The sequence below is a fragment of the Dendrobates tinctorius genome, unplaced genomic scaffold (genome assembly GCF_039654945.1).
Source record: "Dendrobates tinctorius isolate UK_male_01 unplaced genomic scaffold, ASM3965494v1 ptg000325l, whole genome shotgun sequence".
Taxonomy (NCBI): domain Eukaryota; kingdom Metazoa; phylum Chordata; class Amphibia; order Anura; family Dendrobatidae; genus Dendrobates; species Dendrobates tinctorius.
In genome coordinates this window covers 737,168-764,968 of record NW_027361992.1, presented here as the reverse complement: position 1 = coordinate 764,968, position 27,801 = coordinate 737,168, and positions in this window count along the sequence as shown.

Here is a 27,801-nt window from a genome sequence, read left to right as displayed (position 1 = left end):
GGTGGTAGACTGAAACAAGGGAGGAGATGTAGGGTGGTGCTGAGCCATGGAGTGCTTTGTGGGTGAGGGTAATAAGTTTGCACTGGATTCTGGAGTGGATGGGTAGCCAGTGTAAGGACTGGCACAAGGTAGAGGCATCGGTGTAACGATTGGCGAGGAATATGATCCTGGCTGCAGCGTTCAAGACAGATTGGAGGGGGGAAAGTTTGGTAAGAGGGAGACCGATTAGAAGAAGTCCTAATCCAGGACGGGGTTTCGCTTTGGCCCGTCCTGGTCAGACTGGGGGTTAATTGTTCTGCCTCTCTCTAGCAGAGGGCGGCTATTTAATGTTCACTGGACCTATGTCCGGTGTCAGTTATACTCCTGCCCTCGGCTGAGTTAGTTGACCTCTTTTTATACATGTGTCTTGTGCTTGATAACTTGTTGTTTGTTTGGTTGTGATCCGGTTCTGTCCCTGTTACGAGTTCTGCCTGCCCCTCTTGCACCGCCTCGCTCTCTCATGTATGATTCTCTGCTTGTGACTCGACTGCTCTCTGCTCGTCCCTTTGGTACCGCACCGCCCTCTTGTGTATGACCTTTGGCTTTGTATGACCTCCCGTCTGTTTTACCCCTCCTGTACCTCGTTTGCCCGTACTGTGTATGACCTCCGTTTTGCCCGACTCTGAGTTTTCTACCTTCTCTGAAAGCAGGACACTAAGCCCCGCCCCCTTGCAGTAACATGACCATAGGTCCTGTGCCGGCTTGCTAAACTTCAGCGTTCAGGTCCTGTGCATCTGTACTTTCTGGCTGTTCTTGTCCCTACAGTGTGGGTGAGTCCCTGCTCAGCGGAGGCTGTACGCCGGCGCTGTCAGGATCCTGATAGAAGAGAGTTACAGTAGTCCAGATGAGAATGAATGAGAGAAACAGTAAGAATTTTTGCAGAGTTAAAGGTAAGAAAAGGTCAAATTCTAGAAATGTTTTTGAGATGCAGATAACAAGAGCGAGCCAGTGATTGGATGTGGGGGGTGAATGAAAGCTCGAAGTCAAGTATGACCCCAAGACAGCGGGCATGTTGCTGGGGAGTAATAGTGTAACCACACACGGAAATGGCAGTGTCGGGTATAGGTGCATTAGTTGAGGGAGGAAGCACAAGGAGTTCAGTCTTTGACAGGTTCAGTTTCAAATATAGTGAGGACATGATGTTAGACACAGCATTTAGACAATCGCCGGTGTTTTCTAGAAAGGTTGGCGTGATGTCAGGAGAAGAAGCGTATAATTGGGTGTCATCAGCATAGAGATGGTACTGGAAACTAAATCTACTGATTGTTTTACCAATAGGGGCAGTGTACAAGGAGAAGAGGAGGGGGCCTAGATCCGATCCTGGAGGAACCCCAACAGTAAGGGGATGATGAGAGGAGGAGGAGCCAGCAAAAGATACAGTAAAGGAGCGGTCAGAGAGATAGGAGGAAAACCAGGAGAGAACGGTGTCCTTGATGCCGATGGAGCGGAGCATAGTGAGGAGGAGCTGATGATCCACCATGTCGAATGCTGCAGAGAGATCCAAGAGAATTAGCATGGAGTAGTGACCGTTAGATTTAGCTGTTAGTAGATCATTAGAGACTTTAGTGAGGGCAGTTTCAGTAGAGTGTAGAGAGCGGAAACCGGATTGGAGAGGGTCGAGAAGAGAGTTATCAGAGAGATAGCGGATCAGACGGGAGTGGACCAGGCGTTCCAGGAGTTTAGAGATGAAGGGAAGATTAGAGACAGGTCTATAGTTAGCGGCACAGTTTTTGTCGAGGGATGTTTTTTTAAGTAGTGGATGTATGATGGCATGCTTAAATAAGGAGGGAAAGATTCCAGAAGAGAGAGAAAGGTTAAATATTTTAGTTAGGTGAGGGGTGACAGCAGGGGAAAGGGACTGGAGCAGATGTGATGGAAATGGGTCAATGGTGCAAGTGGTTGGGCGAGAAGATGCAAGGAGCCTGCTTACTTCTTCTGTGACTGGTTCAAACTCAGAGAGTGAGCTAGATGCAGTGTGTGGGGGGGGGGAGGACAGTGCATGGTATGAGATGATTGGGAGATAATTTCCTGTCGGATATGATCAATTTTTTCTTTGAAGTAATTGGCCAGATCGTCAGCTCGAAGCTCTGTGGTTAGGGCCTGCACTCTTGGGTTGAGCAGGGAATGAAAAGTGTCAAAGAGACGTTTCGGGTTATTGGACAGTGAGGTGATGAGGGTGTTGAAATAGGTTTGTTTGGAGAGGTGAAGGGCAGTGTTGTATGTTCTAAGCATGAACTTATAATGGATGAAATCTTCGTGTAGATTGGATTCTCTCCATAGATGTTCAGCACACCTGGAGCACCGCTGCAGGAAACGTGTTTGCAGGGTGTGCCAGGGTTGTCGCTGTCTTTGTCGTGTTGTTCTATGTATAGGAGGTGCAAAATCATCCAGGGCAGTTTGAAGTGTTTCATTGTAATGCTTCAGTGCAAAATCAGGACATGAAAGGGAGGAGATAGGGGCCAATGAAGACTACAAGTTCATCGTAATCTGTGGCCCCGAGGGGCATAAATGATCGTCTCACATATGGGTGCTTCATTTGAAAAGGACCCATATAATAGATATTTGATATCAATTGTCCTCATGTCTAATAATACAGGAAAACCTTGAATTTACCACAGATCTATGAGAGGATTTATGGGTTTGGTGGGATCAAGTTGGTACATCTTTGATCCGTATGATTTATTATTTAATATTATTGTGTTATATCAAGCTATTTTGGGAAAATGGTGAATCATGAGTGTGGAAAACCCGTTATTACCTCTAATATATCTTGGGGTATGAATACTTTGAGGATGAGATGAGGTTTTGTGTACATGTACATATTTAAATTGAAGGGTTGGGTTACTGTAGCCCGGTATGTTTATAACTATTGCCCCTTTAGGTGGAGTATAATCCCCTAATTTTCTGAATCACGACATATTGCATACTGTAGTTGACTGATGCCAATAACTACAGTTAATTTGACACTTTAGATACATTGATGGGGTGATATGATATGCGTATGCACACATTCAGACCTTTTGTGAGAACCTGTGGGACAGAGAAAAACCGGGGTGTGCGCCCTGGTGATAATTAGATGGTGTGTTCGTCGATTGAATAATGATCCGGATGGGTGCCTGATGAATTCAGGTGCGCTCCCAGAATTATTATAGAGACCCGGTATGTGGTACTATGCTGGAGTAGGGTCTATTGGACATAGTATGGATCGATAAGATAGGCGGATCACTTGAGTAGGTCTAAATGGGTGCATTACTGTGCGATATGTCTGGCGGTGGTATACCAGACTGCGCGAGGCTGTGATTTTGTGTGCAGTTGCTGACAGAGCCTGGACATGCGCATTAGTAGAGGAGTGACGCGCCGATGTTGATAACATGGGCGCGGGAGAGCTCGGCTCGACAGGAGGTGATCCTGCGGGCATCCATTGATAGAGTCTGGATATGCGCAGTGACAGAGGAAGGACGCGCTGGTTACAATAATAGAAGCGCGCATCCATTGATAGAGTCTGGACATGCGCAGTGGCAGAGGAGGGACACGCTGGTTACAATAACAGAAGCGCGCATCCATTGATAGAGTCTGGATATGCGCAGTGGCAGAGGAGGGACGCGCTGGTCATAATAACATAAGCGCGGTGGAGCTCTGCTTAACAGGAAGTGGAGGTATGGGGAGAAATTACCTCTAGGGTCCAGATAACCAGCGCAGGCGCACTATCAAATGTGTAGACATGTGGGAGGCACTGATATATTAACCCCCTACTCTATTATTTGATTTAAGTGGCGAGGTAACTATAAATAAGCATCAGCTACTACACTCTGATTGACACCTGCAACCAGGCGCAACAACCGATGCTCTGAGGGAGCATCTAGGGACATCATGAGCCTCCTGATGAACTCCTTGTGTGGGAGGGAAACACGTTGAGGCGACACCATAATGGCTATGAGCTAAGTTATACTTATATGTTTTTTCGCTGATTTTCATTGTGGGCATAGTGCAATGTGTTGAGCGTGAGGGATATGGGTTACATTGCTAATGGCCTTTATTTCATGGGGAAAAATGTTTTTAACAAGCATATGACCACTGAATTGGTTGAGACCTGTATTTAGAAAGAGATTTAATCTGATCTCCCATAGAAGCTATCAGTTGCCATTTGATATATGTCGGTAACCCACCCTCATTGGTCTGAGACTTGTGTGGGGGATATTTTTGTGACAGCAAATTTTTAATAGGTTATAATATAATTGCTGTTTTTTGGTCCTATATATACCCTTATAGAGAGAGATTGTTGACCCCATCATCATGAGGGTCAGTAAGGGATAGCCTACGTGGAGCGGGGGCACCAGAGTAGCTTAGGGTGAAACAGCTCCGCTGTCAGGCAGGGATATCCATAAATAGGGACCGGTAGTGTAGTATCGTATTTTGCCCATGCACTATGTTCCCATAAAATAATGATTGCTCCAGTTACTGTTTTTCATCTGTATTTAGTTTTTTGGTGGTTTTTGGCAAGAGTCTTTTTGAATATGAATTGTTGCACTCAGCCATTTTTTGCTCTGTAAATTGATATATTGTACATAGAGAAATTAACAGGGCGAGTAGGGATAGCCACCGTGGAGCGGGGCGCCATTTTGCGTCCAAGAGGGTGCCAACCCCCGCTGTTAGGTAGGGATTAAGTACAGGGCCCCATAGGGTCAGAATAGAGTATATATTCCTACCTGATGTGGTAATACCATTTATTGGAAGGAGCTGGATCTTTTTGAAAAAATTGATCAGTCTGTGTTTGTTTGTGCCTTGAGAGAGTTTTTTCTCTTTTTTAAGAATTGACAATAAAGTATCTTTTAAAGAATTAAACAGCAGAAACCCCAACATGTGACCCCATTTTGGAAACTAGACCCCCCAAGGAGCTTATCTAGATGTGTGGTGAGCACTTTGAACCTCTAAGTGCTTCACAGAAGTTTATAATGCAGAGCCGTGAAAATAAAAAAAAAATTTTCCACAAAAATGATTTTTTAGACCCCAATTTTTTTATATTCCCAAGGGTAACAGGAGAAATTAGACCCCCAAAGCTGTGCAATTTGTCCTGAGTACACTGATGCCCCATAAGTTGAGGTAAACCACTGTTTGGGCACACTTCGGGGCTTAGAAGGGAGAGAGTGCTGTTTGACTTTTAGAATGCAAAATTGGCTGGAATCAATGGTGGCGCCATGTCACGTTTGGAGACCCCCTGATGTGCCTAAACAGTGGAAACCCCTCAATTCTAACTCCAACTCCTACCCCAACACACCCCTAACCCTAATCCCAACCCTAACCATAACCACAAACCTAACCCCAACACATCCCTATCCCTAATCCCAACTCTAATCCTAACCCTAATCCCAACCCTAACCCTATTCCCAACCCTAATTCCAACCCTAACCCTAATTCCAACTCTAACTCTAATTCCAAACCTAACTCTAATTCCAACCTTAACCCTAACTCTAATCCTAATGGAAAAATGAAATAAATATATTTTCTTTACTTCATTATTTTTCTCTAACTATTGGGGTGATAAAGGGGGGGTTAATTTACTATTTCTTTTTTTATTTTGATCACTGTGATAGGGTCTATCACAGTGACCAAAATGAACCAATAGGGAAAATCTTCCTATTGTTGCCAGGTGACGGACGGCAGATCTCGGCGTGCGCACTGCGCATGCGCCCGCCATTTGTTTTCCTGGAAGAAGATGGCGGCACCCATGGGGAGAAGCACGTGGGCCGAGGACCACCAGAAGGTACTGGGGAGCATTGGGGACCCTATTTCTCTCTCCTCTGATGTGTGATCACATCAGGGGAAAGAGAAATTAAATGGCAAATCAGACTTATTTTTGCAGTTGCTGTTATATGGTTCATAATGGGGATCGCAAAAGCAGGGTCGGTAAAAACTGATCCGATTCATGTTCTCTGTGGTCTCGGCTAACCCAGGCAGCCAAGACCCCGGAGAAAATCTGACTCTGGGGGGCGCTATATACTAATTAATGGTGCTGTGGTTTAAGTACCCTTAACTACCACCATTAAAAGGCATATTGGCGGTCGTTAATGGGTTAAGCATGCCAGCTCCTTCACTCTGTGTCAATCATACAGTTGCTGTTGCCTGTGTAAGTCTGATCCCTCTGTGCTCTGCGCCTGACCCAGCCTGACTTTATTCCATTCCTGGACTTAGACTATTTGCTTGTGACTTGACATCTCTTTTGCCTGCTCCCTGTAAACTATATCGCCTTACTGGTTTTCCTGACCCCGGCTCGTGAATTGGATTTGGTCTTGGACTACCCCTTGTTGTACTGCGCCATTTCCTACACCTGACCTCAGATTGTTTGACCTCCCTTTACTTATCCATTAAGTACTTGTAGTACGCGTGCCGACTGGGGGTGGTCCCTACAGCACACTCCGTATTCCCGATACAGTCCGCCGCTCCTTTCCCCGATGTGCAACAGACTGGAGACCGAAGCCAGGAGTACGTCAAACAAATCCATTTATTCTTCTTCAGAACACAGCAACCGTCCAGACAGCTTCCATACATCTGCCTGGGTACCTGCTACTCGTTTCCTCCTTCCCTCCTCCGCTTTCCCGGTGGGATGTCGTTTCAGCCTCTTTCACTGTGCCTGCCTTTTGCAAACAGGCACAGCAATCACCTACTCGGCCCACCACCCGCTGCCACACCTACTTCTCTTCAGTGTGCAGCTCTCCAACCTTTTGGAACCCAAGGCTCTCCTATACTCCAGTTGTCTTCCAGGGGCCACCCCCCCTCTCTCTCTCAAGGTCTGGGAACCTCCCCTTTTATCCCCTGAGTCTGTAAATCCCCTACTTGCTCTGCCCGCCTTCCAGACTATTCCCAGACCTTCCCTGGTGTTATGTCTCCCCCTAGTGGCCACAGCCCTAACTGCAACTTTCCTACTAACTTTTGTATAGTCAGCATACATATGCACATGGCACATTTTGTACAGTCAGCATATGATGCACCCCAGAGGCCGTAGGATACTCGGTTTCGGACCGGTTGTCTTAAAGGGATATGTCACAGTGGCAGTGACCCGGTCCATGGCCCCAAGCGGTCATGTAAAAGGGGTAGAATTGCATGGGAATAAAGTTTATGTAGTGATTCGTGACGCCAGTTTAAGTGTTCGACTGTAGTATAGCCGATGCTGCAGATGATCCCTGGGGGAATAGTTGGTGATGGCAGTGCAGATGTTTAACCCTCTCCAACCAGGGCAATCCCCCATAGATTGTGATGGAAGTAGAAGGAATGGAGTAATAAGGCAGGAGACAAGGAAAGTCACTTTATCATTTACTATAGTTCAGGTGCAGTTCAAAGGAGATATTACAACTCTCACCAGGTTACAGTCTGTTTTGCAAAATGGGAGTTATCCTTCACATTGCTTGTGACTCACTGCTATTCTAATCCCTTCAGGAACCAAGGCTTCCCGGAGTTTAGAAACTTCCAGTATAGCTTCTACTCACTGTGTATTTCCCCTCTGGCAACTTGCAGCTTGGGTCCTGTGTGAGGCAGCTCAAGTTCCCTCTTGCACAATCCTTCACTGATCCTAGTTCGCTGCAGTTTTCCCAGGGTAAACACGATGCTGTTGGTTGTATAATCCCACACAGTCTCTCAGCTTACCACCCTGCTCTGAAAGCATGGATGGTCTAGGGGCTGATTCCCTGATGCTTCTTAGCTCTACTCCTGGATAGAGTATATGTCTAATCATGGCTCCCAAGAGCATTCTTCTCCTTCCTTCTTCACTGAAACAACAACTTTTGACTCCTCCCCCTGCCAGTTAGGGCATGTCTGCAAAGCTCTAAGCTTCAGACAAGTAAGGGAGTGAGGTGAAATGTGTGTGTGTTGTGGTCTCTAGCAGAGAAAGCATAACTCCCATTGCTCACAAAACACATACAAATGAGTACATATTTAACCCTTTTGTGGCGGTAAAGACGCAGGGCACCACACATACATCAGTACTTTAACTATTTACATTTGTCCAAGTCCACGCATTTGGTCCACCCTCCTACACTATCTTTGGGACTTAGTATTACTAAAGTGACTCACATCACACTTTCTGGGGCCTGGGGTGCACTCAGCCTATGACGTTACAGTGAAAGATGAACTTAGACTACATGGGGCGGAAGGTATTGCAATCCGAATATACTGCTAGTGGTGGAGAAGATTCCCTAGTGTCAAATTCTAGCTATACCGAGAAACAGGGCTGAAGTTGTATCCAGCATCTGTCAGAGACACCGCACTACACTCGCACACAGAGCCAGTGCGCGTGTCCTGAGTACCGAAACACTGCTAAAAGATACCTGTGGAGCGGGCAGCAGAGGTGACCATGCGTGCTTCAAACTATTAGTGTCAGGGTCCAGTCAGCGCCGGAAAGTAAAGAGGCACAGGACCTGCGGACACTGAAATTAGCAAGCTGGCACAGGACCTATGGTCAGGTGACTGCAAGGGGGCGGGGCTTAGCGTTCTGCTTTCAGATATGACAGGACACCATACAACAACTGAGTCAGGCAAAACGGAGGTCACAACAGTACGGGCAAACGAGGCACAGAAGGGACAAACAGACAGGTAGTCAGACAAAGCCAAAGGTCATACACAAGAGGGCGACGTGGTACCAAGGGGACGAGCAGAGAGAAGTCGGGTCACAAGCAGAAAGTCATACACAAGAGGTAGCGCAGTACAAGAGGGACAGGCAGAACTCGTAACAGGGACAGAACCGGATCAAAACCAAACAAGCAAGCAAGATATCAGGCACAAGGCACACGTACGCACAAGGTTAACTAACTCAGCCGAGGGCAGGAGTATAACTGACACCGGACCTAGGTCCAGTGAGCATTAAATAGCCGCCCTCTGCCAGAGAGAGGCGGAACAATTAACCCCCAGTCTGATCAGGACGGGCCAAAGCGAAACCCCGTCCTGGATCATAACAGTACCCTCCACTCAATGGGGGGCCATTGGACCCCCAGGTCTATCAGGGTACTTGGCGTGAAAGGCCCGGACCAACCGATCCGCATGGACTGATCGAGCAGGAACCCATGACCGGTCTTCAGGACCGTAGCCTTTCCAATGTATCAGATATTGAAGGGCACGACTGAACAACCTAGAGTCGACGATTCGTTCCACCTCGTACTCCGACTGCCCATCTACCAAAACCGGTGGTGGGGAAGCTGATGATCCCTCCCCACCGGACCTCACAGGTTTCAAAAGGGCCTTATGGAAAACATTTGGGATCCGCAGAGATGGCGGGAGACGCAACCGAAAAGCCACCGGGTTAACTGCTTCGGTAATTTACATAGGGACCTATAAACTTGAGTCCAAGCTTCGCAGAGGGGACCTTGAGCCTTATATTCTTGGTGGACAACCATACCTTATCCCCAACCTGGAACACCGGTCCCGCGAATCGTTTTTTGTCCGCAAAAAACTTAAATTTGTCCTGGACCTTCGTAATGTTACTCTGGACCTCCCGCCATACCTCCCCCAACCGCTGGTTCGTCTCATCCGCCCCAGGACACCCAGAATTAAAATGGGAAAATTCTCCAAAATGAGGGTGAAACCCATAATTAAAGAAAAAGGGAAATGTACCCGTAGACTAGTTAATGCGGTTGTTAAATGCAAACTCGGCCAACGGTAACACAGAACACCAATCATCCTGTCGGGCTGAGGTCAAGCAACGCAGAATTTGCTCCAGAGACTGATTGGTCCGCTCAGTCAGCCCATTAGTCTCAGGATGATAAGCGGATGAAAAGGACAGACCAATACCCAACCTCTTGCAAAAAGCCCTCCAAAGCCTGTAAACAAATTGCACTTCTCTATCAGACACCACATTCAAGGGTACCCCATGCAATCGCACCACATGCTCAACGAACAATCTGGACAACGTTTCCGCATTAGGTAGAGCTACCAAAGGTACAAAATGTGCCTGCTTGCTAAACCTGTCCACCACGACCCAAACGACGGTATTACCCTTGGAGGGGGGAAGGTTGGTGATGAAATCCATGGACAAATGGGTCCATGGTCTCTCAGGAATAGGCAGTGGTTCCAATTCCCCGGCCGGTTATGGGGGGTTTTTGCACGGGCACAAACATCACAAGCAGACACATATTCCCCAACATCAGAGGCTAAAGCAGACTACCAGAATACTCTAGCAATGGCCTTCCGGGTAGCTGAGATCCCTGGATGTCCACCCAGAACTGAGTCATGGAACTCCCGGAGGACCTTGAGGCGAAACTGAGCTGGCACGAAAAGCTTATCCACCGGCTTAGTCGGAGGTGCCAGAGACTGAGCCTCCCGAATCTCCCGTTCCAACATATTAGAAATATCTGCCACCACCACCCCAGGCTGAAGAATGGAGGACGGAGGTTCCGGGGGGGACACCGGATCTAGACTGCGTGACAAGGCATCCGCTCTGACATTTTTAGATCCTGGCCGAAAAGTGATCGAGAAATTGAACCGGGAAAAAAAAAGTGACCATCTAGCCTGTCTGGGAGTCAACCTTTTAGCTGACTCAATGTAAGCTTGTGGTCCGTAATTACTGTTATAGGATGGACAGCCCCCTCCAAAAAATGCCTCCATTCTTCAAAGGCCAACTTTACGGCCAGAAGTTCCCGATTCCCCACATCATAGTTTCTCTCCGCAGGGGAGAACTTGTTTGAGAAAAAGGTGCAAGGTCTCAAATTGGTCAAAGTGGCGGGTCCCTGGGACAATACCGCCCCCACCCCCACCTCTGAGGCGTCTACCTCAACAATTAATGGTTCCGACGGGTCTGGTTGAATAAGAATCGGGGCAGACATGAAACATTTTTTTAAAAACTGAAACGCCGCTACCGCTGCGGTTGACCAATTCTTGATATCGGCCCCCTTTTGAGTCATGTCTGTGAGGGCTTTAACCACCTGTGAGAACCCCCTTCTAAATTTACGGTAATAATTGGCGAATCCTAGGAAACGCTGCAGAGCTTTCAAATCACAAGGCTGAACCCACTCGACAATGGCCTGCACCTTATTAGGATCCATGCGATACCCCTCAGCAGACACAATGAACCCCAGAAAAGACAGTTCCTGGACAAAAAATGAGTATTTTTCTAATTTAGCAAAGAGACTGTTCTCCCAGAGCCTTTGGAGAACTGCCCGAACATGACCAATGTGAGCCTGTTTATCAGGAGAGTAGATCAATATGTCATGCAAATATACCAACATAAAGCATCCAATGAAATCAGAGAACACATGATTAAAGAAATTTTGGAAAACCGCTGGAGCATTGGTCAGACCAAAAGGCATGACCAAGTTTTCAAACAACCCTTCAGTAGTGAGAAAAGCGGTTTTCCACTCATCTCCGTCCCGGACTCGGATAAGGTTATACGCTCCCTGTAGATCTAACTTTGAAAACCTCTTAGCTCCGGACAACTGATTGTATAAATCAGGAATAAGTGGAAGGGGATACGTATTCCTCACAGTTATCTTATTTAACTCACGAAAATCGAGGCATGGGCGTAAACCACCGTCTTTTTTCTTTGCAAAAAAGAACCCCGCCGCTACGGGAGAAACAGAAGGACGAATGTGTCCCTTACGGAGACTCTCGGAAATATATTCTTTCATCGCGGCCCATTCTGGACCCGAAAGGTTATACAAGCGGGCTTTGGGCAATTTAACACCTGGAACCAGGTCAACAGCACAATCAAATTGGCGGTGTGGTGGTAAAACCTCAGCCTCTTTTTCGGAGAAAACGTCCGTATAGTCTTTCAGGCACTCCGGAATACCTTCCAGCCCCACGGACGACACAGACACCGTAACAAGACATTTTTCAGAACAATAGGGACCCCATTTAACAATGTCCCAATATTCCCAATTAATTACAGGACTATGCAATTGTAACCAGGGGAACCCTAACACCAGTCCCGCAGGCAGGTTGTCCATAACAAAACATGAAATATGTTCCTGGTGTAAGGAACTCACTTTAAGGAGAATCTCTTCAGTGCAAAACATAACGTTATTCTTAACCAGTGGTGTTTTGTCAATGGCAACAATGTGAATAGGAGTCTCCAACCTAACTGTCCCTAACTTACACCTGGCCACCAAGTCCGAGTCAATAAAGTTCAATGATGAACCGCAATCCATGAAGGCAGAAGTGGATGTAGAGACACTCCCACAACAAAGTTCCACTTGTAACAACATTTTAGAGAAGGCAGAAAAGGGTACCTGAGAGCCTGGGTGACCTCCATGACAATCACCCGGGCTCAGACGCTTGTTGGTCAGTGGACGGGAGGGGCAATCCTTTTTCCAGTGTCCAGAATCGCCACAGTGAAAACAGTATTTTCACATGCGCCGTTGTCTCCTTTCATTTTCTTTGAGGTCGATGTGTCCCATCTCCGTGACTTCCAATGTATGACTGGCTCCCCTTCCTTGGAAGAATAATGGTCTCTCAATTTGCACCACTCCCCTCGCCCGTAGCCTGCGATCCATTCGGACGGCCTGTGTCATAGCCTCTTCCAGGGAATCAGGTGGAGGGTGGAGAGCCAAGGCATCTTTCAGATGTTCAGACAGGCCTCTACGGAACAAACCCCGGAGGGCGGTGTCATTCCAGCAGACCTCAGCAGCCCAGCGTCTGAACTCTGAGCAAAACCACTCGGCTGAGTGCTTTCCCTGGCACACACTCATCACCATGTCCTCAGCCATACGCATTCGATCAGGCTCATCATAAATATGCCCCAGGGCTTCAAAAAATGCATCCACATTCATATGCTCAGGGGCCGTGGTCGGAAGGGAGAAAGCCCAAGCTTGGGGGGCTCCCCTTAACAGAGACATAATGACCCCCACTCTCTGACCTTCATCCCCAGAAGAGTGTGGTCTGAATGAAAAAAAAAGCTTACAGCCCTCCTTGAAAACTCAGAATTTCCTTTTATCTCCAGAAAAGGTATCTGGTAACTTAACCGGAGACTCGGGAAACTAATGTAACATCCCGAGCCCCCGATGAGAATACCCCCTGCACAGTGTCAGCGATCAGCTGCTGAGACTGAGCCAGGACTCGTTGTTCTCCAAGGAGTTTCTGAGACATCTGAGTCAGCTGCTTTACCTGCTCAGAAAGAGCGTGCATAGGATCCATCACATACACAGGAGAATGGGAGCAGAGAAAAAAAATGGTATAGGTCAGTTATAATGACAGAGACACCGCACTACACTCGCTCACAGAGCCAGTGCGCGTGTCCTGAGTACCGAAACAGTGCTAAAAGATACCTGTGGAGCGGGCAGCAGAGGTGACAATGCGTGCTTCAAACTATTAGTGTCAGGGTCCAGTCAGCGCCGGAAAGTAAAGAGGCACAGGACCTGCGGACACTGAAATTAGCAAGCTGGCACAGGACCTATGGTCAGGTGACTGCAAGGGGGCGGGGCTTAGCGTTCTGCTTTCAGATATGACAGGACACCATACAACAACTCAGAGTCAGGTAAAACGGAGGTCACAACAGTACGGGCAAACGAGGCACAGGAGGGACAAACAGACGGGTAGTCAGACAAAGCCAAAGGTCATACACAAGAGGGTGACGTGGTACCAAGGGGACGAGCAGAGAGAAGTCAGGTCACAAGCAGAGAGTCATACACGAGAGGTAGCGCAGTACAAGAGGGACAGGCAGAACTCGTAACAGGGACAGAACCGGATCAAAACCAAACAAGCAAGCAAGATATCAGGCACAAGGCACACGTATGCACAAGGTCAACTAAGCTGAGGGCAGGAGTATAACTGACACCGGACCTAGGTCCAGTGAGCATTAAATAGCTGCCCTCTGCCAGAGAGAGGCAGAACAATTAACCCCCAGTCTGATCAGGACGGGCCAAAGCGAAACCCCGTCCTGGATCATGACAGTATCTGGATACATCCATTTGTAATGTGCTTTTTTAGTACAGAAAAACCTTGATGCTTTTTTTAGTACAGAAAAACCTTGATTTAGTACAGAAAAACCTTGATCCACTCGCGTTTGCCCCATTCTATTAGACTCCATCACACAGAAGGGTATTTTCGGCAAGCCACTGCCCCGAGTGTTAGCCCATGCTGTCCCTAGCAGCCTCTGATTTTAGGCCTGCTACTTCACACACTGCTCTTCACACTACAATTGATTGACCTACTTCCTGTCCTTGACACTAACTCTCAGTCCACATCCCAAACTGGGCCGGCCATTACAATTAACCCTATCTAAGCTAACTGCAGCCCCAGTGGGCATCATCCTTTAATAACATACATAAACATCAAACACATTTAACCATTTGGAGTGTCAGGGAGCAACCTACCAGCTCCCAACATTGCTACATTCCCCTACACTTTAATTATAGTCATCCTCAACCATGTCAGACCTTAAAAGAAGAGTTAATGCAGAGATAAGAGAGTTTGGGAGTACAAATTTATGACGAACTTTGACACTCTCAGTGCTGGAATGAATGTGTTGCATGGATTTATGTCTTTTTACATCAATTAAGGAATTTCCTTTTAAAACCTTGTGGGGGCATCACAACACAGAACTAGACCCCAATCAGAGGACCATAAAACATCCGGACTCCTTATCTATGAACTGGTCCAATGTTTATATTTATGTTTCTCCCTCTCCCATATTGATAGTTCTGCTTCACGTCACTTGTCTTATCTATTGCATTTTTTCTAGACTGTATTGTGCATAAATATGTGACTTCAGATTTTGCATTAGTCTAGCCTGATGAAGAGACCTGAGTAGTCTCGAAAGCTTGCAATGTGTTACCATCTTTTCAGTTAGCCATTAAAAGGTATCAACTACTGAGGACTCTCAATCCTGAATATTTTGCAGAGATAAGGAATTTTAAAACTCTATAAAATATCAGACTGCAGGCTGTCTTGACATCTTCGTCCTTGTGTAGATCTGGCTCTTCTTGGTTAAGAGCCCCAGAGCAGCAAGTGTGACAACCATAATCATAGAATTTTTCAGCAGTAATACCTTCTCGGTAAGGACCCTGGAAACAAAGTATTCATGGCCATTTTAGTAATGTGGAAAACTGGGTAATAAGAGAGAAAAATAGGGTTTTAACTGTGAAACAAGCACAGAAACCAAAATGGATCTGCTCACCTGGTAGTGTTGCAGCATGTAACAATTGCATGTATCAGCTGCTGTAGGACACAAGTCCAAAGGACTTTAGAGAGAGAACATATCTGGGTGAAGTGTCACTTGATGAATTGCTGATAAATATATTAAACAAATATTTTCCTTGAAAACTTTATTTTAGCAGGTTTGCAGAGTCAATGTGTTTCAAGGTCAATGCAGGACCTCTTCATCAGGACAAAAACCTAGTGGATCCTTGTGGTAGATAAAAGAGATGCATGCATATAAATAAGATCATCTATCACAATGATCCACTAGGTTTATGTCCTGATGAAGAGGTCCTGCGTTGATCTTCAAGGTCTATTGGGAATCGCCAATGGTTGGAGAGACCCAGACAGTGTATTATGAGAGGTTTTAGAACGCGCACAGACACTGCATTCGGCAACATACTCCCGGACATCCTGATATACCCATGACCACCAAAAATGCAGAATAAGAAGATCTGTGGTGCCTTTATTACCTGGATGTCAGGCCAAGACTGAATCATGATGTTCACTGAGAACTCTCAGATGGAGATTCACAGGAACAATGTTTCCCTAGTGGGCAGGCAGCAAGGGTGTCCCACTGTTAGTCAATAACCTCTTTCTTAAGATCCGAGCATATAAACGCAATAAACACCCATTTTGTAGTATAGCACCCGGTTCACAATTTTCTCCACCCCCAGGAAAACAATGAGATAAAGCATTCGCCTTAATGTTCTTATTACCAGGCCTATACAGTTGTGGCCAAAAGTATTGACACCCCTGCAATTCTGTCAGATAATACTCGGTTTCTCCTGAAAATGATTGCAAACACAAATTCTTTGGTATTATTATCTTCATTTAATTTGTCTTAAATGAAAAAACACAAAAGAGAATGAAGCAAAAAGCAAAACATTGATCATTTCACACAAAACTCCAAAAATGGGCCAGACAAAAGTATTGGCACCCTCAGCCTAATACTTGGTTGCACAACCTTTAGCCAAAATAACTGCGACCAACCGCTTCCGGTAACCATCAATGAGTTTCTTACAATGCTCTGCTGGAATTTTAGACCATTCTTCTTTGGCAAACTGCTCCAGGTCCCTGATATTTGAAGGGTGCCTTCTCCAAACTGCCATATTTAGATCTCTCCACAGGTGTTCTATGAGATTCAGGTCTGGACTCATTGCTGACCACCTTAGAAGTCTCCAGTGCTTTCTCTTAAACCATTTTCTAGTGCTTTTTGAAGTGTGCTTTGGGTCATTGTCCTCCTGGAAGACCCATGACCTCTGAGGGAGACCCAGCTTTCTCACACTGGGCCCTACATTATGCTGCAAAATTTGTTGGTAGTCTTCAGACTTCATAATGCCATGCACACGGTCAAGCAGTCCAGTGCCAGAGGCAGCAAAGCAACCCCAAAACATCAGGGAACCTCCACCATGTTTGAATGTAGGGACCGTGTTCTTTTCTTTGAATGCCTCTTTTTTTCTCCTGTAAACTCTATGTTGATGCCTTTGCCCAAAAAGCTCTACTTTTGACTCATCTGACCAGAGAACATTCTTCCAAAACGTTTTAGGCTTTTTCAGGTAAGTTTTGGCAAACTCCAGCCTGGCTTTTTTTTATGTCTCGGGGTAACAAGTGGGGTCCTCCTGGGTCTCCTACCATACTGTCCCTTTTCATTCAGATGCCGAAGGACAGTACGGGTTGACACTGTTGTACCCTCGGACTGCAGGGCAGCTTGAACTTGTTTGGATGTTAGTCGAGGTTCTTTATCCAACATCCGCACAATCTTGCGTTGAAATCTCTTGTCAATTTTTCCTTTCCGTCCATATCTAGGGAGGTTTGCCACAGTGCCATGGACTTTAAACTTCTTGAAGACACTGCGCACGGTAGACACAGGAACATTCAGGTCTTTGGAGATGGACTTGTAGCCTTGAGATTGCTCATGCTTCCTCACAATTTGGTTTCTCAAGTCCTCAGACAGTTCTTTGGTCTTCTTTCTTTTCTCCATGCTCAATGTGGAACACACAAGGACACAGGACAGAGGTTGAGTCAACTTTAATCCATGTCAACTGGCTGCAAGTGTGATTTAGTTATTGCTAACACCTGTTAGGCACCACAGGTAAGTTACAGGTGCTGTTAATTACACAAATTAGAGAAGCATCACATGATTTTTTGAACAGTGCCAATACTTTTGTCCACCCTCTTTTTTATGTTTGGTGTGGAATTATATCCAATTTGGCTGTAGGACAATTCCTTTTGTGTTTTTTCTTTTAAGACAAATTAAATGAAGATAATAATACCAAAGAATTTGTGTTTGCAATAATTTTCAGGAAGAAACTGAGTATTATCTGACAGAATTGCAGGGGTGTCAATACTTTTGGCCACAACTGTACGTAACAAAAAAGTTATGGACCTTAGACATTTTGCACACTCTAGATATACAAGATTCTTATGATCCGAGAATACCATAGCCGGATGAACTGACCCCCTCTAAAAATGACACCAGCCTTCAAAGGCCCATTTGATTGCCAAGAGTTAATTGTTACCAATATCATAATTTCACTCAGCAGATGACACTTTTTAGAAGCGTATGCATGTGGACGCCGTTTACCAGGAGACTCAGCCCCTACTCCCACTTCAGACCCGTCAACTTTTACATTAAAAGTCTGAGTGGCGTCAGGCTGTTTGAGAATCGATGCAGTTGCAAAATGCTCCTTCTAGGTATTGAATGACTCTCTAACCGGACTAGACCAGTTGGAAAAGTCTGTTCCTTTCCTGGTCATATCCGTCAGAGGTTCAGCCACTAACGAAAAGTTTTCGATGAACTTACGGTAGTTGACAAAACCCAAAAACCTTTCTAACGCCTTCAAATCCTCAGGACGATCCCAATCCAATACTGTTCAGACTTTCGCTGGATCCATTTGAAAACCAGTGGATGATAAGACGTGTCCTAGAAAAGGGATCTCCTCAACCGATAATATACATTTCTCTGGTGTGACAAATAATTTATTGTCTCTGAGTATCTGTAAGATGCCTGACATGTACCTGATGTGACTCAAGGTCAGGTGAATAAATTAATATTTCATCAAGATAGATTACAGCAGAACTACCTATCAGGTGATTAAAGATGTCATTTACAATGACAGCGGGAGCATTAGTCAACCCAAATGGCATCACAAGATTCTCATAGTGTCCCTCAGGCATATTGAAAGCTGTTTTACACTCATCCTACTCTTTAATACGAATGAAATTACACCCCCCCGAGGTCCAGTTTAGAAAATCATTTTGCTCCTACAATCTGATTAAAGAGGTCCAGGATAGGAGAGGGAACAGATACGGATCACCCTGAAAGAGAGGGATTATATCCCCACCTGTTGCACCTTAGTTTCTGAGGAACAATGACGTAACCTGAAGTATATCTTACAAGCCTTCCTGAAAACAACAAACTTGTCACATCCACCAGAGAACCTGTCAGGCAAAATGATCTTGGGCTCCACTAGGGGTTGCCTTGGAATCACGGTCCCCAAATCTGATGTATTAGGGTGCTGTAAAACGACAGTACGTATATCTGACACCTCCAGGCTGAGCTGCTGCAGTTGTCCTATGAGAGCAGTAATATAATCCATAGTGGATCAAAAAGCGATTTCAGTCGGAGCTAGTGTCACGACTCTGTTGGGTGTCACCAGGACCAAGGGCTCCTTTCCTGTCCCTAAAGGCCCCGTCACACTAAGCGACTTACCTGCGATCCCGACACCGATATCAAGGTGTCAGGATCGCTGGTAAGTCGCTATGTGATCGCTGGTGAGCTGTCACACAGACAGCTTCACCAGCGATCAGCACAGCGATGCCGAGCGCCCGACATCGCTGGCCATCGCTGTAAAAAATAGAATCAAAATAAAAAATATAGTTATTCTCACCTTCCGACGTCCCACGCAGCCATCCCGCCTCTCTCCACGCTCCGGTCCCAGTGATCCTTTGCACGAATGACCGCGAGACTTTGTTATCCCTCGAGACCGTGACATCTCGCGGTCATTCGTGCAAAGGATCACTGGGACCGGAGCGTGGAGAGAGGCAGGATGGCTGAACGCGACGTTGGAAGGTGAGAATAACTATATTTTTTATTTTTTTATTATTTTTTACACCTGATCGCTGGTCTCCCGCCTGTCACACACAGCGATGCGTGCTGGCCAGCGGGAGACCAGCGACCAAAGAAATGTCCAGAGGTTTCTTCCAGCGATCAGCGATACCGGCAGGGGGGCTGGTCGCTGATCGCTGTCACACACAGCGATCTCGCTGGTGAGATTGCTGTTACGTCACAAAAGTTGTGCCTCAGCAGCGATCTCGCTACCGAGATCGCTTAGTGAGATGGGGCCTTAATGCTAGGGATACCCTAGCTCGCCTTGTTCTCCGGATGACTTCAGAAGTTGAAGATGCCTAGGCCACATACCTTACCTTAGCTCCTGAATCTGCCCTCAGTCTGTACCCTTCCCCCTCCCAGGGAATAGTGAGTAGCAGTGTACCGTAATACACCAATCAGACTAACAAGGTAATATGAATAGGGATAAGGGAAAATACCAATCATACATACACACACAAACAACAGAGGAAAACACTGGGGAGTGGAGGATGGGTGTTCTGTCCTCACTAAATGGAGCAGAATTCATGTAGCTATACAGGCGGCTAAACCGCTATACCGGGGTCCAATAAGGAGACTGTAGGTTGAGTCTGTGCTTTTATTGAACTGGATGGTATATTGATGTGTGGTGAAACTACAAGCAAAACATAATATATACAATCAGTCAGTACGCGGTACATCAGCAATACATATTATACATAATACATTATAAATCAACATCTGCACTAATAGCTAACCAGGGGAAGGACTAATTAACCAGGCTAATATGAGACAGGAATTAGATACAGGAAAACCTCAGAAAGAGGAAAAAATCCTCCAAAAAAATTAAGATAAAACCAGACAGGCCTAAATACATCTGCACTCACCAGGGTGCAGCGGACCCAAGTAAAATGGCAACTGCACAGGTGCAATAATGCCAAATGAAATAGCCAGCCTACAATCAGGGATTGTGTAAAATGAGGATGATTGACCTCATGAAGATCAACATCCAACACTGCGGAGATACCATCACGTGTTTCTCAACGCAGTGATTCTAGATCACTGCCCCATCCCTTATGGGAAATATGCAAAATATGCAAAACAGAAGCCGCGGAGACACCATCACATGTTTCTCAACGCAAGCAATGACTAGCCAGGTCTTTCCCCAGGAAGGAACAACCACGCGAAGGGCAGTCTCCAATGAAGGAAACCACTTATGCCGAAACAGAGCACTGCCCCCATCCCTTATGGGAAATATGCAAAATATGCAAAAAAAAATACCCCGAAACAGCTGTCTGTGGATGGATACCATGTTTTGGCATAGGTGGTTTCCTTCATTGGAGACTGCCCTTCCCGTGGTTGTTCCTTCCCGGGGAAAGACCTGGCTAGTCATTGCTTGCATTGAGAAACATGTGATGGTGTCTCCGCGGCTTCTGTTTTGCATATTTTGCATATTTCCCATAAGGGATGGGGGCAGTGCTCTAGAATCACTGCGTTGAGAAACACGTGATGGTGTCTCCGCAGTGTTGGATGTTGATCTCCATGAGGTCAATCATCCTCATTTTACACAGTCTTCTACTAGGCATTGCTCCTACTAGCCAGTTTCCTACTCCACACTGATGAGGGGCAAATACCCCGAAACAGCTGTCTGTGGGTGGATACCATGTTTTGGCATAGGTGGTTTCCTTCATTGGATACTGCCCTTCCCGTGGTTGTTCCTTCCCGGGGAAAGACCTGGCTAGTCATTGCTTGCGTTGAGAAACATGTGATGGTGTCTCCGTGGCTTCTGTTTTGCATATTTTGCATATTTCCCATAAGGGATGGGGGCAGTGCTCTAGAATCACTGCGTTGAGAAACACGTGATGGTGTCTCCGCAGTGTTGGATGTTGATCTCCATGAGGTCAATCATCCTCATTTTACACAGTCTTCTACAAGGCATTGCTCCTACTAGCCAGTTTCCTACTCCACACTGATGAGGGGCAAATACCCCGAAACAGCTGTCTGTGGATGGATACCATGTTTTGGCATAGGTGGTTTCCTTCATTGGAGACTGCCCTTCCCATGGTTGTTCCTTCCCAGGGAAAGACCTGGCTAGTTATTGCTTGCGTTGAGAAACATGTGATGGTGTCTCCGCGGCTTCTGTTTTGCATACAAACAGGGATTGGCCGTGTGGTACACCAGTGCAGAAAAATAATCCGCATGTGGCAGTGTTCACACAGGGAATGCAGAGCTGCTGGTTCACAGCCTCTTAGTAACACCATATAGGGGGGCTGCCCAGTGCTAACTAGAATGCATCCCGTGTGAACAGAGGCCACAGTAAGCAGAACCATTTGGGCCCAACTGCACCCTGAAAAAATATACCGTGCACAAAAACATATCAATATATGTAAGGTATTGGTTGATTTTATGGCCATAATACGAAAGTTGGCAAACTGCGTCAAAGTTTCTTACACTTGCCCAGTCCTATTCTAACATGAAAACCTCAGAAAGAGGAAAAAATCCTCCAAAAAAAGTCAAGGTAAAAACAAGACAGGCGTAAATACATCTGCACTCACCAGGGTGCAGCGGACCCAAGTAAAATGGCAACTGCACAGGTGCAATAATACCAAATGAAATAGCCAGCCTACAATCAGGGACTGGCCGTGTGGTACACAAGTGCAGAAAAATAATCCACATGTGGCAGTGTTCACACAGGGAATGCAGAGCTTCTGGTTCACACCCTGTGTGAACACTGCCACATGGGGGTCCTCTCACCTCTCTTTCCCAACCAGAATGTCGCTGGATCTATCGTCTGCGTACCCTCAATCCCTATGGATTGAATGAAAATATGGGTTTTTCTACTTTTTTGCAAATTGGCATCTCTTTTATGGGTAGGGGTTCATTTGGGTGGTTTTATCATGGCTTTATTGGTTGATTTTAATGGTTTTCTTTTCTATTTCTACACTGCGTTCCAAATTATTATGCAAATTGGATTTAAGTGTCATAAAGATGTAATTTTTTGTTTTTCAACTAAACTCATAGATGGTATTGTATATCAGGGCTCTTTGGATCACTAAAATCAATCTCAAATTCCTGTGATAATTAGTTTACCAGGTGAGCCCAATTAAAGGAAAACTACTTAAGAATGATCTTCCACATTATTAAGCAGGGCACAGGTTTCAAGGAATTTAGGAAAGAAAAAGGACCTCTCTGCTGCTGAAAAGCATCAAATAGTGCAATGCCTTGGTAAAGAGATGAAAACATTAGATATTTCCCAAAAATTTAAACGTGACCATCGTACTGTTAAGAGATTTGTGGTTTATTCTGAGCACAGACATGTTTGTGCTGATAAAGGCAGAATGAGGAAGGTTTCTGCCAGGCAAGTTCATCGGATTAAGAGAGCAGCTGCTAAAAAGCCATTACAAACCAGCAAACAGATATTTAAAGCTGCTGGTGCCTCTGGAGTCCCTTGAACCTCATGGTGTAGGATCCTTCAAAGGCTTGCTGTGGTGCATAAACCTACTATTCGGCCACCCCTAAAAAGTGTTCACAAGCAGAAATTGTAGCAGTGGGTCCAGACATACATGAAGACTATTTTTCATACAGTCTTGTTCACTGATGAGTGTCGAGCAACCCTGGATGGTCCAGATGGATGGTTGGTGGATGGCCACTATGTCCCAACAAGGCTGCGACTTCAGCAAGGAGGAGGAGGAGTCATGTTTTGGGCCGGAATCATGGGGAAACAGCTGGTAGGGCTCTTTAAGGTTCCTGAAGGTGTGAAAATGACCTCTGCAAAGTACTGTATATAGAGTTTCTGACTGACAGCTGTCTTCCATGATATAAAAAGCAGAAATGTGCCTTCAGGAGCAAAATCCTCTTCATGCATGACAATGCACCATCTCATGCTGCAAAGAATACCTCTGAGTCATTGACTGCTATGGGCATAAAAGGAGATAAACTCATGGTGTGGCCACCATCTTCCCCTGATCTCAACCCTGTAGAGAACCTTTGGAGTATCATCAAGCAAAAGATCTATGAGGGAGGCAGTTCACATCAAAACAGCAACTCTGGGAGGCTATTCCGACTTGATGCAAAGAAATCCAAGCAGAAACTCTCCAAAAACTCCCAAGTTCAATGGATGCAAGAATTGTGAAGGTGATGTCACAGAAGGGTTCCTATGATAGCATGTAACTTGGCCTGTTAGGATGTTTTGGAGTTAAATAGCTTTTTTGTTCAGTGAATGTGACCTCCTAATGCTGCAAATTCCACAAATGAGCATTTTCAGTTCTTTAAAACAGATCAAATGTTTAGAAATTCTACTGTGCCTAATAATTTGGAACAGTGCAATTTGAGTTTTTATTCATTTTGGAGTTTATACTGTTATCATTGGTAGGTTTCTTCAATAAAATTTGATGTATACTCTAACGGGTGATGACTTTTATTAGACTGACTGTCATTTGTACTGACTATTTAGGAAAATCATAGAAAAATATCATTTGCATAATAATTTGGAACACAGTGTAGTATATGAGATGTCTTTTTCCGGTCACTGATGTATACAATTTTGGAATTGATGTATTAGGAACAGGACCTGCGTCCGGAATTCGAATTCATTATGAAGAGCATCTCTTCCTTATCTTTGGCATACATCTGTATCTTAATGTGTCTTTTTAGAATATATAGTTTTTTATTTAGCATCATGGTTATGACAAATCAAAAAAATATATGTATATATCTATTTACTGTATTAGAACTGTCATTTATATCACAGTTATGACATAAAATAAAAAATTCGTATAGTTTTTCTATTCTGTCACCTTGTCACCTTGTAGTTATGATATAATTATATATATATATATATATATATATATATATATATATACAGTATATATATATATATATATATATATATATATATGTATAAGTTTACTTATTGCACAATTGGCACTTTATCAATGCATAAAATGCGGTCACTTCGTTCCTGCACCAGACACTTTATTATTAAATGCTTTGATCTGTTAAGGCACTAAACTATGCCAGTGACCATGGTCATTATCACTAATGAATTACAGTTACACTACTAATGATGCACTGTCACTTTCATTAGCATTAAATCTCTTTCTTAATAATATAAATGCAGGCAGTGGGTATATATATGTGCATGTATACTGTTTTCTATATTGATGTAACTAATGACACTTTGGAGGAACGGGTGTAATTCTTATTTTAATATATGATATGTCCCGAAATTGTTGTAGGGTAGATCTTCATTTATTTTGCTTTGGAGATCGCGGTCTTGCTTGTGCGCATGCGCTATTTTACTCAGCCCCCGTCATTTCCGGATTTCCGATGACGCTCTCACACTGACACGCAGGGTACAGCTTGCGTGTCATAGAGCGTTGTGAGTAAGTACGTCAGAGGGGGCGGGGTAAAGACATCATGCACCGGTAATTGCAGACCGACTCCAAGCATTACAGCGCTCAAATATAAACTGGGTCGCCCCTCACCTTAGACACGCCCCTTTGAAGAAGCTGGTGGCGAAACGTGCGTCGGGGTGAGAGGACGCCACGAGCACCAGCATTGAGAATTGGTAAATATGATTCTGTTACTTATTATAGGCTTGTAAACCTTGGCATAGATTGTTAATGGAACTGGGAATTCCCGTCCTATTTTAGGACCCACATGTGTTACCATACATGGCGGGTTTTTGTTTGCTAGCCTAGGTGTTTTGATTTTTCATGGAGGCACTATCTTGTGCTACTTACTGAGATAGTAAATATTTTTTCTATATATCAGCATGCACTTTTTTATAAGGTGCATATTAAATAGACTAGTAATTTGGCAATTTGATAGCTAATTTCAGCACTTATTGTTTCTGTGCACTTCTATTCTTATATTTTGATTAGTGCATTGCTGTATTATAGCACTATTTTTTCATCTATTGATTGTATCATGAATTACTGTTGTATTTATATTCTTGGCTGAATATTATTGTATGTGCCTCTTTTTTTGCATTTTTGTAATTCTGTGTGCTCTAGCGTCCCCTATACAGCATTTTGCTTTTTTATTATTTGTATTTTTATTGAATATGAAATAAAAAATTGTTTTTATATTATTGGGATCTCTTCGTTGTCCTATGTAGCGGTGTATGGGATTTTTGTGGTATAAACGTAGAATCACCTAGTTTCCTTGTGGATGTATCCCAAGACTACTTTGCTATCTGAGTAGAATTTGGCTTGTGTCAGGTCGATATCCATCTCAGATGCGATGAACTCTGCTAATTCAACGGCTAAGACTGCAGCACAAAGCTCTATCCTGGGTATAGTGTGCTCTGGCTGTGGAGCAAGTTTGGCCTTCCCCATAACAAATCCAATGTGGCTCTGACATTTGGAGTCCACAGATTTGAGATAGGCAACAGCAGCAATTGCTTTGACAGAAGCATATGCAAATACATACAGTCTTTGGCTTTGTATTTCTGTAGACGGCATAGGGGTGTATGGTCTTGGCACATTCATGTTAGAGAGGGCTGCTAAAGAGTTCTTCCATACTTCCCACTGGATTCTCTTATCAGGTGGAAGAAGTGCATCCCAGTCAGAAGTCTCCTTGGTTAAGTCTCTTAGTATGGCTTTGCCTTATATAGTAACAGGAGCTGCAAAACCCAAGGGATCATACAGGCTGTTGATGGTAGACAGGACACCTCTGCGTGTGAAAGGCTTTTCTTCCTGACTGACCTGAAAAGTGAAAGTGTCTGACTGTAGATTCCAGAGAAGCCCGAGGCTGCATTGCATTGGTGTGGTGTCTGACCCCAGGTCCACGTCTCTGAGACTGTTACACAAGTCTTGTGAAGAGAATGCTTTCATGAGTTCTTGGCAGTTTGAGGCTATTTCGTAAGCCTGAGGTTAGAGCAAGCAAGCATCTCTTGGGCTCTTCTGAGAAGACTGATGGCAGTCTCATTTGAAGGCACGGCTTTTAGACAGTCATCAACATAAAAGTCTTTTTCTATGAATTGTCTGACATCTGATCTGTATTCTGTTTCTCCTTCTTGAGCCGACCTTTTAAGTCCATAAATGGCAACTGCAGGTGAAGGACAGGACTATTGCCAAAGATGTGCACTCTCATGCGATACTCTGTGACCTCTTTAGTAGGATCATTGTCTCTGTACCAGAAGAATCTTAGGAAGTTCCTATCTCTCTCTCTCACAAGGAAACAATGGAACATTTGTTGAATGTCAGCGATGAAGGCAATGGAATCCTTACGGAAGTGCATAAGTAGTCCCAGCAGTTTGTTATTGAGGTCTGGTCCTATCAGTAGAATATCATTCATGGAGATAGCATCAAACTTACCACTAGAGTCAAACACCACTCTAATCTGGCCCAGTTTCTTAGGGTGGTATACTTCAAACATGGGTAGGAACCAGCATTCTTCAGAGTCTTTGAGAGTGGGAGCTAGTTCTGCATGGCAGTTCTCAAAAATCTTTGACATGAAGGAGAAAAACTGGTCTTTCATCTCTAGTTTCTTTTGCAGATTATGGTTGAGAGGAGAAACGTTTTAATACTTGATTTCTGTTGTTTGGTAGACGTGGTCTGTGGGTTCTGAAGGGAAGAGGTGCGACCCAGCTGTTGGTCTCATCTTTTACAAGTCTCTTGTCCATTACCTCTAAGAACAACTTGTCCTCTACCGACATTGCTACTTGGTTGTCTTGCTTAGTTCTCTGGAAGACTGTGAACCCCAACTGATCCTCATAGCTTCCTGGCACATTGTTGCAAGGTTGAGAGATGGGCGTCCTTTCTCCAATGTATTTGTTAGCATATTTGTCACAGAAGATGCGGCTTGCATATGTCCCAAGCATACATTTCCTATTATGATCCATCCTAGGTCTAGCTTTTGGGTATAGGGAGCTTTGTGGAGTACATTGATGACTTCTCACTTTATGAACCTGTAGGATATCTCTTCCCAATAGCAGTATTATCTGGGCCTGATGGTCGAGTTCCGGTATAAGGTGTGCTATGCGTTTCAAGTGAGTGTGATGGATTGGCACATCTGGTGTAGGTATTTCAGATCTGTTGTCTGGGATCTGGTTACATTCGATGATTGTAGGTAGTGGTAGTGTCACGTGCCCCGTCCTGTGTGACACGGCAAGCAGGCCGGTAACTAATACAACAGGACACGGCAAGTGTAATTGTCCAGTGTGGCGCGGCCCGCAGGCCGATGACTAATACAACAAGACAAAGGGGGATAGGGAAACATTTACAACGGTGGGCCCTGCGACAGGGAATGGGGGACGTGGAGATCTCCTGCACTCCCCTGAGTCAGTGTCCCTAACACTCCTAACATTCCCTATGCCGGTTCCGCACCGGGCGCCGCTCAGGAACCTGTAGCCCTGTCACACCCTACACCTATCCCTTGCTAGGGAGCTGGGTGGCACAAGCACTGGCCCCACCGCTGCACTAACACCAACATGAGGAGAAGTGACAAACAGGGAAACACAGCTTTGCTCTGATGGACTTGCTCCTGGCAACAGAAACCAACACCTGAGTGCATCTTCCTCCACCGTGTCCAACACCTGGGTGCAGCTTTACAGC